Below are 14,426 nucleotides of genomic sequence, written 5' to 3'. Positions count from 1 at the left end.
ATATTTAAAGTCACTATTGATATATATGGACTTACTATTATCATTTTAACTGTTATCTGGCTGTTTTGCAATTCCTTTGTTCCTTTCTTTTGTTTTTTTGTTTTTGTTTTGTTTTTGTTTTTTTTCCTTTGTTCCTTTCTTATTCTTTGTCTCTTCCTTTGTGACTTGACGATTTTCTTTAGTGCATGCTTAGATTCCTTTTACTTCCTCTTTCAAGTATCTATTATAGGTTTCAGCTTTATAGTTGCAATGAGACTTATATATTCTATATAATAGTCTATTTTAAGCTGATAACGTAAAATGTACACTAAAGCTTTATATTTCTACTCACCCCCCTTTTATTTTTTTAAGTTTATTTATTTTGAGAGAGAGAGAGAGAATGCAAGAGAGAGCACAGGCAAAGAGGAGAGAGAGAGAATCCCAAGCAGACCCAACAGCGCAGAGCCCAAGGCAGGGCTTGAATTCACAAACTGTGAGATCATGACCTGAGCTGAAATCAAGAGTCAGATGTATAACCAACCCAACCACCCAGGCACCCCCCTTCCATGTTTTTGATTCCACAATTTACATCTTTTTACTTTGTGTATCCATTAAGAAATTACTGTAGCTTGGGGCTATAATAACTTATTATTTAAAATAAACAAACATTAAAAAAAAGAAATTGTAGCTTGTTATTTTTACTACATTTCTTTTTCTTTAAATGTAAGTGATTTCTTTTAAATGTTCAGTTTTTTAAATTTATTTTGAGAAAGAGACAGAGAACGTGTGCCTAAGTGGGGGAGGGGCAGAGAGAAAGGGAGAGAGAGAATTCCTAACAGGTTCCACACGGTCAGCACAGAGCCTGATGCAGGGCTCAAACTCACAGACTATGAAATCATAACCCGAGCCAAAATCAAGAGCCGGATGCTTAAATGACTGAGCCACTCAGACACCCCAGCTACTTTTCTCTTTTAACCTTCACACTAGATATATGTGATTTACCTATACCATTACAACATTACAGTATTCTGGATTTAACTATATATTTACCTTTACCAATGAGATTTATACATTCATACGGCTTCCTGTTAGTTTATTTATTTATTTTCAGAGAGAGAGAGAGAGAGAGAGAGGGAGGGAGGGAGGGAGGTTGGGGCAGAAAAGATGAAAAGAGAGAACTCTAAGCAGGCTCCAAGCTCAGCATGGTGCCTGATGTGAGGCTTGATCCCATGACCCTGAGCTCATGACCTGAGCTGAACTCATGAGTCAGACACTGAATGGCTGAGCCACCCAGGTGCCCTGAACTCCTTCAATCAATCCTTCAATTTCTGCTTGTCTAGAAACTATCACTCCTTCAATTCCAAAGGATTTCTGACTTCAGTGACCATCTTTATGACCATTATTTTGAAATCTTTATCAGGTAAATCATTTATCGGTTTCTCGAGTTTTATCTTGTTCTTTTGTTCATAAAATACTCCTGTTTCTTCATTTTCCTTGACTTCACTGGTTTCTGTGTAATGGATAAACACCTACCCCTCCCAATCTTGACAGAGTAGTCTCCTGCAGGAGATGAACCTCATTACTCAGCCAGGCCCTAGCTCTTAGTTTTTTCTGAAATCTTTGTGATTGTCCAAGCTACCTTGTTTGTTCTTAATGGTTCTCAGTAGTTGAGGATGTGCCAAGACCTGTCAGTGTCTCAAAGGAGAAGCTCTTAGTCAGCATTTCGATGAAGGCTAACTAGAAGCCGGACCTAACTAGAAGCCAGACCTTCAAGTAACAGCTTTTAAAGTATGAAAGTAGATCTCTTTCAGGGAGACTGAGAGCTGGGATTTTCAGTACACTTCCTATGCACTCACTCCTGGGGGCGATAGCTAAAAACTGTTATAGTCTTGTGGGACTCACAAACACAAGTCCTGCTGGCCACCAGACTCAGGAAATCAAGGGGTGCACACCCTCAGGCAGTAGTCACAAAGGCCAGGGCACCAGATGATTACAGAAACTCATCCTAAAGAGACACTGGTAACAGGGAGTGGGTCGGAGGGAGAATGTAGAAGCGGCACCTGCCAGCCTCCCAGGTCTGCATGGAGGATTGTGGTCTGTCCCTAGATGTGTGTTAAATTAGAAGCATGACTCTCAGGCAGCAGCTTTTTCAAGTAAACAAACAGTCCTCTTTCAGGTAAAGACCAGGAGATGGGCATTTCTGTCTTTTGCCTCTGCACTGAGCCATGGTGCGGATAGCCATAGCAGATTCCTCAGTGGGCTCTTAGGCACTGTTTGTTTGCTACAGTCTTTGGGTCCTATGGACACAAGCTCCACTGGCTTTCAGAGCTAGGTGTGTTGGGGTCCCATTTGTCAGACAGAAGCCTTAAATTTTGAGGCACTAGATTTTGACTGCAAACCCTTTACTCCTCAGGGAGAAGCTGGGAATTGTGAGTTCCCTCCTAAATTGTATGTTGCTGTGCCAGGGGTGGGGTTTATAGAAAGAATGTGTCTCAGTCTTTCCTATCCATTTCGATGTGGGATTTTTTCCTCATTCACTCAATGTATTGGAGTTGTTCAACTAGTTTCTGAATTCCTTTCAGAGGGAATTCTTCTGTGTGTAGCTATAGATTTGATGTGTCCATGGGAGGAAGCAAGTTCAGGAGCTTCCTATGTCATTACTTAGACTGGAATGAAGGCCAAGCCCATTTGAACATTTTCAGTGCTTCTGTACCTTACATTTTCCCCACATCTCCCCATTTAGAAAAAACTTTTACTGTTAAAAAAAAAATATTCTTAGCCAGTTATCTTTTGAGTACTGACAAAGTAACTCTAAAGTCTGTATGAAAAGGCAAAAGACCCAGAATAGCTAACACATATTTCAAAGAGAAGAAGAAAGACAACCAACACTACTCAACTTCAAGACTCACTACAAAGCTACAGTAATCAAGACAGTGCGGTACAGGCAAAAGAATAGACAAACCGATCAATGGAACAGAACAAAAAGCCCAGAAATAGACCCACACAAATGTAATCAAACTGATCTTTGACAAAGGAGCAAAGGCAATTCAGCAGAGGATTGTCTCTTCCAAAAATGGTGCTGGAAAAAATGGCCACTACATGCAAAAAAAGTGAATCTAGACACAGACCTCATACCTATCACAAAAATTAACTCTAAATGAATCACAGATCTAAATGTAAAACACAAAACTATAAAACTATTAGAAGATATTATAGAGAAAATCTAAGTGACCTTAGGGTCTGGCAATGATTTCTCATACACATCACCAAACTGCAATCCATGAAAGAAAAAATTGGTAAGTTCGATTTAATTAAAATTAAAAACTTTTGCTCTGCAAAAGTCACTGTTAAAAGAATGAAAAGACAAGCTACAGACTGGGAGAAATATTCACAAAACAAATATCTGAGAAAAGACTGTTATCCAAAAGATACAAAAACCTTGAAACTAAACAAGAAAACAAACCTGCTTTAAAAATGGGCAAAGGAGGGGTGCCTGGGTGGCTTCATCAGTTAAGCATCTGATTTTAGCTCAGATCATGATCTCACAGTTCACGAGTTGAAGCCCCACATTGGGCTCTCCACTCTTAGCATAGAGCCTGCTTAGTATCTTCTGTCTCTGACTCTCTTCCCCTCCTACCCTCTCAAAAGTAAACTTTTTTTAAAAAAATGGGCACATGATCTGAATAGACACCTCACAAAGATATACAGGTCACAATTAAGCATATGAAAAGATGCTCAACATCATATGCCATTAGGGAACTGCAAATTCAAATGAGGTACCACTATACTATTACAATGATGAAAACCCAAAACACTGACAATCCCAATGCTGGTGAGGATGTGGAGCAACAGGAACTCTCATTCACTGCTGCTTGGAATGCAAAATGGTACAACCGCATTGGAAGACAGTTTGGCAGTCTCTTACAAAATTAAACATATTCTTAATATATGATCCAACAATCCTTGGTACTTATTCAAAAGAACAGACAACTTAAGCCCATACAAAAACCTTCACATAATGTTTAGAGCAGCTAAACATAGTAAATGTTTATATGTGAAATCACCAAAAATTGGAAGCAATCAGGATGTCTTTCAATAGGTAAACGGATAAACTATGATATGGCCATGTAAAGGAATATTATTCAATGATAAAAACAAATAAGGTATCAAGCCATGAAAAGAAACAGAGGAAACTTAAAAGAATATTGCTAAGTGAAGGAAACTAATCTGAAAATACTATATATATGATTCCAACTATTTGACATTCTGGAAAAGGAAAAATTATGGACACAGTAAAAAGATCAGTGGTTGCTAGGGCTTCAGGGAGACAAAGGGAGAAAAGGATGAAAAGGTAGAAGGGATTTTTAGAGAAGTGAAACTATTCTAAGAATACTGTAATGGTAGATACATATTATGTGTTAGAAAACCCATAAAATAAGTAACACAATGACTGGATTCTAATGTAAACTATGGACTTCAGTTAATAATAATACAGTCAATCCTTGAACAACAGGGTTCAAACTGCATGGGTCTACTTATACAAGGACTTTTTTTTCAATAAATATAGTACAATGTTGTAAATGTATTTTCTCTTCCTCATGATTTCAATATTTTTTTCTCTAGCTTACTTTAAGAATAGTACAGGGGCGCCTGGGTGGCCCAGTCGGTTGAGCGTCCGACTTCGGCTCAGGTCATGATCTCACAGTTTGTGAGTTTGAGCCGCACATTGGGCTTGCTGCTGTCAGTGCAGAGCCCCTTTTAGATCCTTTGTACCCCCTCTCTCTGCCCCTTCCCCGCTCATGTGCGCACATGCATGCTCTGTCTCTCTCTCAAAATAAATAAACATTTAAATAGTCTAAGAAAAAAAATTATTTCCCCTTTGAGTTCATGCTATCATTCTCTTCTGACTTTCCTCCTATCTCTGTGTCTGCTCCTTCTTACTCAGCCTGTCCCTAAATTGTTTCATTTCTTCTGAATACTGGCCCAAGTCTCTCTTCTCATTCAAGACCACTTCATGGCTCCTAGACATGCATTCACGCATCACAAATTTGTTAAGCATTTATTATGTAAAAGACATCATTCCCAGGCACTGCTACATTATTCTAAGCACCAATATCATACATTCATTTACGCACTGATGCATCCTAATTTACACTTCCAGCTCTATCACCCTTCTCCTGAGGTTGAGATTTATATAGTCAGGGGCATACACAAGTTTTCTACCTAAATGAAAAAAATTCAGACACTTCAAACTGAACACCACCAAGTGAATTCATCTCTTGGCTTCCATTTCTCCCAACACTTCCCTCCTCCCTAAGAAAATTTCAAACCTACTTTATTTTCTTGGGATCTTATCTCAAAGCACAATACTAATAACCATTTACCCTGTGACTTAAACAAGAGACAAAAGAACTGTCAATTTTAGCTCTTAAATAACATTCACATCCATAAGCTTTCTCCATCTTGATTAATATAGCCTGGCAAAGAAACCAGCCTCCCAGAGGGATGGAACAGAATCTCTTAACTGATCTCCTTGCTCCAGGTTTCTCCTCTCAAATCTTACCTCTCCATAGTAATTTGTTCACCACTGTAGCGTGAGGAAACTTTCTAAAATGCAAGTCTGGTCACGTTATCCTCCAACTCAAAGGCTTTCAATGGCTTTCCAATGACCTCAGAAAAAAGGTACGATCTTTTAAGTGGCTTAAAGTCCTTCCTGATCTGGCACTTGCTTACCTCCCCAGCTTCAATTCTTTCCTTACATTAACACCAAACTTACTTCATTCCTTCCCAAAGACGCTCAGCCTGGATCCCTTAAATTAACTTAGGCTCCTCTTTAGCCTTTACCTTAAATGTCCCTTTCTCTGGAAAACTTTTCCTGACTCCTCAATTCCATGTAACGTGTACCTCGTATGTACTCTTCTAGCAGGGGATTTGTTAAGGCAGTGAAAGTATTCCGTATGATACTATAATGGTGGATATATGTCATTATACATTTGTCCAAACCACAGAACGTACAACACCAAGAGTGAACCCTAATGTAAACTACAGGCTTTGAGTAATTATGATTTGTCAAGGTATGTTCATCAATTATAACAAATTTATCACTGTGGTGGGGGATGTTGACAATGGCAGTGCTATGTATGTGTGTTGGGGGGAGAGGTGTATGAGGGGTAAATCTCTTTACCTTCCTATTTTACTGTGAACCTAAAATTTCTCTAAAAAATGAAGTCTTAAAAGAAGATATACACTCTTTAAAATATTGTATCCACATAAAAGAGCTTTAAGGAATTAACAGCAATTAACTAAAGGAGTCTGCATAATTTTCAGCTGTTGACAAGGAAAAGTACAAGCACTTATATCTATTCAAAGTGGAGTTCTTAATTCAATCAACAAACATTTAATGAGTGTCTCCTATGTGCCTGAAACTAGGATAGTCACCAGGGATAAAATGGTGAAGTCAACATATATGTAGTTCTTGTTCTCATAAAGCTTACAGTTTAGAGGTGGCATCACAATAACAGGAATAAAAGAAATACAAATTTGGGCCATGCTACAAAGAAAAAAAGACCTGCTGAAATAAAGTTTATGAGGAAGTCAAAAGGGAGAGTTTTAGACAGAAGGGGATTAAGACCTTTAGTAGAAGCCACAATTCAACACTGTCCTTAAGGATGAGAAGGAGCCAGTCTTATCAAGAGCTACGAACAGAGTCTCCAGACAGAGAAACAGCCTATAAAAACAGACTTGGTGGAAGAAGACCAACAAGGCTGGGGATTACAGTTCTCAAGGTGAAGATACAGCAGGAGTCCATCATTCAGGATTTTTATAGATCATTGATACTGCAAGAAACCATTTAAGCATTTAAAGCCATGGAGTGACATTTATACATAAAGGGATTTAGATTTATAAAGGACATTTACATTTTCAAAATGATTAACTCTGAGTGCTATGTGACCTATTCAGTGAAATGAACCTGGACTTACTGCTGTGGTAAAAGCCAATTATTCCTTGCCATAGATGAGGAACTTGAAGCTCAGAGAGGTTATAGTCACTGACTACGTCACACAGTCAAACCCAGCCAGGAGTCCAAAATCTGAGCTCTCTCCCATCTGCCACACTTACCAAAGGACCCTGCCTGCACTCACTCACCCATTGAGCCCCAATGAATCAAAAGCTTACTGGTTCACAACTATCCTCCTGAAACTATAAAAAAACCCCAAAAACGTGTAGTGATTTTTAAATATGTCCACAATTTTTTTTTAACTAGGAAGCCAGCCTAAGTCTCCGTCTCCCTTGAATGAATTAAAATTTCTTCTATTTCCCACACTATGTTCTTCATCACTTGAACATGATATTTATGCCCCCTTTTTGTAGCAGAATTTCTCCAAGGGATCTCATTTGTGTGTGTGTGTGTGTGTGTGTGTGTGTGTGTGTGTGTGTGTGTGTATGTGTGTGTTTTAATGTTTCTTTATTCTTGAGATAGAGAGGGCATGAGTGGGGGAGAGGCAGAACAGGGGAGGGGCAGAGCAAGAGAGAAGGACGCAGAATCTGAAGCAGGTCCAGGCTCTGAGCTGTCAGCATAGAGCCCCATGTGGGGCTCAAACTCAGGAGCCATGAGATCATGACCTAGGCCGAAGTTGCACGCTTAACCAACTGAGACACCCAGGCACCCCTGAAATAAAATTTAAAAAATTAAAAAACAAAACAAAACTCACTGATGCAGAAATTATAATGCTGAGAAGGACCAGATATCAATATGATTAGTCATGATCATTTCAAAGGTATGTGGTGGTAAAGTGAATAGTGGATATCCCAACTATAGCACAGATATCTCTCAGCTCCTGCTGACTTCTACCATGTAAGAATACAGAGCCAATGTTACCAGCACTGATTTTACAGGAGTTGTTAGTCACTGAAATTTCAATAAAATCTCATTTTTATATGCTGGCAATTAATTATTTTAGATTTTAAATACTCTCCAAGACATCTGTTTACAACCTCTGATCTAAAGTTGTTCAAGTGAAATACAGCTTTTAAAGTCTTTAGCATAAATAATCTCCATTGACAAAAACAAGGATGGGAACCCACAAAAATAGTACCATGTTTAAACTAAAAAGTACCTGTTCACTCCAACCCCCTCCCAAAAGTCTCCTCATGAAAAGCAGAAGTCTGAAATAATGATGTTTTCTACCAAGAAGTTCAGAATATCATGACTAGTACTATTAACTATATAAATTTATTTCTTATTCAAGGAATATTCCCATTTCTAAATTTCAAATCCAAATGATAACAATTTAAGGTAGAATTCAAAGGAAATGAGCAGCATTCAAAACAAAAGTTTATTCCACATCAGATAACGCAAGCATTTATATGACAGAGGGTTTATAAAGGAAAAAGGCTATGTTATATCATACAAAATTATAAGCCCACAAGCTGCTTCTGATACTGAGCTAGCTTATGGCCAGACATCACAAATTTCAGTTAAAAGCATCTGGTCTGGGGCCCCTGTGTGGCTCAGTCTGTTAAGTGTTCGACTCTCGTATCGGCTCAGGTCATGATCCCAGGTTGTGAGATCCAGCCTTGCACTCTGCTTGATTTTCTCTCTCTCCCTCTGTCCCTCTCCCCTGCTCATGCTCTCTCTCTAAAAATTTTAAAAAAAAAATTTTTTTTAAAGCATCTAGTCAAAGACTTAACAATTACCCTAAATAGTAACTGTCTTTCACTTTCTGAAATCCTTATTCTATAACATGTTTTTCTCACCTCATGGAGCATAAAGGCTTATAACAGAAATGTTCCCACATTCAGCTTTCTCTTTCTCAGTTTTATGCATAAACTAGTTACAAAAAATCTGGTTCTTTCTCCCAAAGGTGCCAACAGCTAAGCTGTTTTCATCTCAGGTACATACTATGCTCTCACTTGGTACCTGCAAACTAAGCTTTTTTTTTTTTTTAATTAAAAAATTGTTTTAATGTTTATTTATTTTTGAGAGAGAGAGAGAGAGAGAGAGAGAAACAGAGCCCGAGCAGGGGAAGGACAGATAGAGAGGGAGACACAAAATCTGAAGCAGGCTCCAGGCTCTGAGCTGTCAGCATAGAGCCCAAAATGGGGCTAGAACTCGCAAACCGTGAGATCATGACCTGAGCTGAAGTTGGACGCTTAACCAACTAAGCCACCTAGGCGCCCCGCAAGCTAAGTTTTAAAACTCAGTTACCCTGAAGTTTAAGACAGGGCTGCACTTTAATCATAGCAGTATGAAAGGCACTACACTATTATCTTCCACTTGCTTTTGTCATGAATGAGTCTCCATTTTCCACTGTTTTTATTGGTAACTTGAAGAGCTGCTGTTGAAAATCTGCTGTAATATTAATACAAATATTAATCAATTTTTATTTAACTTTTGTCCAGTGTCAAATAATTATTTGTTAATCACTGGCTAAACATAAAAGCAATTTCACCTATCTGATTAGAATGTTTTAAGTTGTATTTATCCCCCTCTTTCCTTCAAAAGGCCATCATCTGCTTATTCTCTCATTTTACAGCTTACATGGTAGTACAAAAGGAGTAGTTTCCTTCTAGTATTCTTAATATAAAACCACTCTTTCTCAGTAGATTTTATTAATCTCTGCATATACTTTATAGGACATAATGAAAACCTGAGATAGTTCACATCTGTCAGACTGTAGAACAGTGACAACTATAACATCTAAAATTTATTGGGCCCTTTTGTGCCAGGCACTTTTTAAGTGCCTTAAATATATTAATTCATTAAATCCTTCTACAACCCTAGAAGATAGTGAAAGTTTTACTATCATCCTCATTTCATGCTGGAGGAAACCAAGTAAGGTGTGCCTGAGATTCACAAAACTGGGAAGCAATGGAGCCAGTATACTTGGGAGCCTGACTCAAGAGTCTTTTATGAACACTATACTGATAACTAAAACCTACAGGAAGAGAAGCATATGGGTGCCCTATGATAGCATACTCCTGTAGCCAGAGGTTTAAATGAACCCCATCCAACTTCTTAATGGTTAAGATTCATCTCTGACTAGCACAACAAACACAGAGATTATCACAAGAAAATGTATTCTTTTAGGAAATATGAGTACATCTGCATGTATAAGTATATTCAAGTTTTGTCAAGAAGATGATGTTGAACATGTAAGGTAAAATTTATTACTATGGAGTCCAATGCTTCATAACATGTTAGGTAGAGTAAATTCTGAACACATAAAAGTGTCTTAACCATTAGAAGTTGATTAATACAAAATTTAATACAGAATTCTTTTGGTCATTTCAATTTCTGTGATATCTGGAACCATGGCCACTTTTCCCTGTAATCATTCTTTAAAAAAAAAATTTTTTTTTAATGTTTATTTATTTTTGAGAGAGACAGAGACAGAATTTGAGTGGGTTAGGGGCAGAGAGAGAGGGAGACACAGAATCCAAAGCAGGCTCCAGGCTCTGAGCTGTCAGCACAGAGCCCGACACGGGCCTCGAACTCACAAACTGCAAGATCATGACCTGATCTGAAGTCGGCCGCTTAACCGACTGAGCCACCCAGGCGCCCCAAGCCTATTCTTTTAAAACTAAGAAAATATGTCAAAATTTTTCTGACACAAAATGACCATCTGCTACTGATATTTCAGCTTTTCAGTATTCAGTCAAGTTTTATTTTTTTTTTAAATATTTACTTATTTACTTTGAGGGAGAGAGAGAGAGGGAGAGAGGATCCCAAGGAGGCCCTGCGCTGTCCGCACAGAGCCTGACACAGGGCTTGATCCCACAAACCGCAAGATTATAACCCTAGCTGAAATCAAGAGTCAGACACTTAACAGACTGCACCACCCAGGCGCCCCGAAAATTTTATTTTTATTTATTTATTTTACCTTGTTTGAAACTAGCCCACAACCTATATACCAGACTATAAGCACTGGGAGGCCAGCTTCAGTGTTCTTTTTCCTCCCTCTATGATAACGAAGACCAGCATTCAGATCTAATGAGAAGTTCCAGCTTCAAGTTTGTAGGCTTACCCTTAACTAACAGGTCTGATTTTAATAGCAGTACAAGTGAAAAGGGGAAAATAAGGTTAGTCAGCCTGCCCAGAAATTTATAGATTCATACCTAAAATTTCAGATAATAATTTTCAGAATTGTATTCAACATTATAGGAAATTTCTTAGGCATATCCATAGAAATTCTACAACTATTTTAAAAAATGAAGTGAAGTATATTGACAGGAAACAAGTCCAAGATGTATTAATTTCTCCTCCCCCCCAAAAGTAAACTCTAAAACTTTAGATTTCTGTATTATCCCGTTTCTTTTTTTTTTTTTTTTACTTTAAAACAGTACATTTTAAACAATGTTATATGGTTAATTGGTGTTTTCTTAAATATTTATTTTGAGAGAGAGAGAGAGAGAGAGAGGGGGCACATATACCAGAATGGGGAAGGGGCAGAGAGAGAGGGAGAGAGAGAATCCCAGAGCGCGACACGGGGCTCAATCTCATGAATTGTGAGATCATGACCTGAACTGAAATTGAGTCAGACACTTAACTGACTGAACCACCCAGGTGCCCCTGATCTTTCTTTTAGATTCAACTCTGATACAATGAATCAAGGAAGAACCACGGGCCTAGTTATTTTATCCTCATTCAATCCATTGCAAGCAGTTCATTTCTCATTTCACCATCTTTATTCCCGTATCTTTTTGTTCCAGCCAGACATGAAATAGCAGGAAGACAAAAGGAAGCTTTCCAAACTCAGGTGACCTTCCTAAAGTATATTTTAATCATGTATTTCTGAATATACAACACAGAATTTTAACACTGTGCTATATACATAGTACTGGATAAATTTCCATAATTGTTTCTTCCTACAAAACACAATCAAAATATGAATGGCAAAAGCCCATTTATTTATTAACAAGTATTAATTGACTGCTTTCTATGTACCAGGTATTAAGATATACACTGGCTAAAAACACAAAATACATAGCTTTCAACAGCTTTAAGAGGGGAGCCTGGGTGACTCAGTCAGCTGAGTGTCTGACTTTGGCTCCGGTCATGACCTCACAGTTCATGAGTTCCAGCCCTGTGTGGGCCTCTGTGCTGACAGATCAGATCCTGGAGCCTACTCTGGATTCTTTATCTCCCTCTCTCTCTCTCTCTCTCTCTCTGCCCTTCCCCAACTCCTGCTCTATGTCTCTGTCTCTCTCTCTTAAAAATAAACACTAAAAAAATTTTAATGGCTTTAAGAAATATGAAAGGGCTTCTTACAGATGTGCAAGAGATATTGGCAGTATAAGGGAAGTATAGACAAGGAACACCTAACAATTTAGTGGGTAAAAATAGTTCTAAGAAGAATGAGATTTAAATTGTGTGTGTGTGGTGGGAGGAGTGGTGTAAGGGTTCCTGAAAAAAAGTTTGAGAGAAAAGGCAGCAGAGGAAAAAAAATACGTACAAGGGAATGGAGTCAACAGAATGTAGTCTCTAATACAGCTGTTCTCACAGCAGGGTCCCTAGGTGAGGAGCATCAACATCACTCAGGAATATGTTAAAAATGGAAATTTTGGGGTTGGGATGAGCACTGGGTGTTATACATAAGTGGACATATCACTAAATTCTACTCCTGAAACCAATACTACACTCGATGTTAACTAACTTGAATCTAAATTTAAAAAAAAGAAAAAGAAAAAGAAAAAGAAAAAGAAAAAGAGGAAGGAAGGAAGGAAGGAAGGAAGGAAGGAAGGAAGGAAGGGAGAGAGAGAGAGAGAGAGAGAGGAAAGGAAGGAAGGAAGGAAGGAAGGAAGGAAGGAAGGAAGGAAGGAAGGAAGGAAGGAAGGAAGGAAGGAAGGAAGGAAGAAATGGAAATTTTGGGGCCCACCCCAGATCCATTACATCATAAACTCTGGAGGTGGGGCCCAGCAATCTGTGCTTTAACAAATCATCTGCGTGGCTCAGTTGGTTCCTCTAGGGGAACCTGGGTGGCTCAATCAGTTAAACATCTGATTTCAGCTGGGATCATGACCCCACTCACAGTTTGTGAGTTTGAGCCTTGCACTGGGCTTTGCACTGACAGTGTGGAGCCTGCTTGGGATTCTCCCTCTCTCCCTCTATGCCCCTTCCTCACTTGTGCACATGCTCTCTCTCTCTCTCAGAATAAATAAATAAACTTAAAACCCCCCCCACAAATCCCCCAAATGACTCTGATATACACTAAACTCTCAGAACTACTGATCTAATCTGATCAAGGAACTGTAATTAATATTAAAGCAAAGAAAGCAGACAACTGTCAGAGGTCAAACTGCACAAGGCAGTGTATGTTAACATTAAGCCCTGAAAAGTTTGGGTCTCTCTTAATTAACACTGCCAGAAACAACTACAAAATAGACATTCTTTTCAAACTTTCATGGGATATTTATGAAAGTTAGCTTTGTGCTATGGCCAAGAACGACTAAGATTTATCCAAATTTTGATGTTGCATTTTCATTATTATTGAATTTTAAGTGTTCTTTTTAAAAAAATTTTTTTAATGTTTTTTATTTTTGAGAGAGAGTGAGACAGAGCATGCGTGGGGAAGGGGCAAAGAGAGAGGGAGACACAGAATATGAAGCAGGCTCCAGGCTCTGTGACCACACAACCTGACCTGGGGCTCAAACTCACGAACTGTGAGATCATGACCTGGGCTGAAGCTGGATGCTCAACTGAGCCACCCAGGCACCCCAAGTTTTAAATATTCTTAAAACTCCATCATAAATTCTTCTGTAACCCCAGTTATTTACAAGTATATATATATTTTTTTTCAGACTTTTAAGGTTACCTTTTAAAAAACAGAGGCCCAATTTAGTTTGCATTGTCATCAGAGAAAGTGATCTGAATATCATATATTCTTTGAAATTTGTTGAGATTTTCAGGGGCACTTTTTAAGGTTAAGTGATTATCTATTGCACTATCTGAAATTTTGGATTCCACACAGTAGCAATTCTATGGTACTGATTATTTAAAATTTGAATTCAGCGTGGGGCACCTGGCTGGCTCAGTCGGGTACTCTGCTCTTGATTTTGGCTTAGGTCATGATTTCATGGTTTGTGAGATCAAGTTCCGTGTCAAGCTCCACGTTGGGTTCTACGCTCAGTGCTGAGCCTACTTAGGATTCTCTCTCCCTCTCTGCTCCTCCCCCGCTTGCACACACTCTTTCAGAATAAACAAACATTTCAAAAAAGTTTTTGAATACAATATTCTATATTCACCCAGTAGTTCAAGCTTGTTTATTGTGTTGTTCAAGTCTTTTATCTCCTTAGTAACTTTTTTGGTTTTATTAAAATCTATTATGATGGGGTGGGGGGGCACGCCTGGGTGGCTCCATCAGTTAAGTGTCTGACTTTGGCTCAGGTCATGATCTCATGGCTCGTGAGTTTGAGTCCGTGTTAGGCTCTGTGCAACAAGCTCAGAG

At 38.6% G+C, this 14,426-nt stretch overlaps 1 protein-coding gene and 1 non-coding gene across 10 annotated transcripts in view; both read right to left on the bottom strand.

Moving 5' to 3' along the window:
• The window catches only part of CSNK1G1 (casein kinase 1 gamma 1), a 160,394-nt gene that overhangs the window by 116,019 nt on the left and 29,949 nt on the right, over nucleotides 1-14,426 (bottom strand). The gene's annotated exons all lie outside the window — the stretch shown is intronic.
• On the bottom strand, nucleotides 10,862-10,995 carry LOC113602107 (small nucleolar RNA SNORA61). Its single transcript, XR_003423483.1, has one exon. It is a non-coding gene; the product is annotated as a small nucleolar RNA SNORA61 (small nucleolar RNA).

Source organism: Acinonyx jubatus, chromosome B3, assembly GCF_027475565.1.
Source record: "Acinonyx jubatus isolate Ajub_Pintada_27869175 chromosome B3, VMU_Ajub_asm_v1.0, whole genome shotgun sequence".
Lineage (NCBI taxonomy): Eukaryota > Metazoa > Chordata > Mammalia > Carnivora > Felidae > Acinonyx > Acinonyx jubatus.
This window is presented reverse-complemented; position numbering and strand designations above follow the sequence as displayed.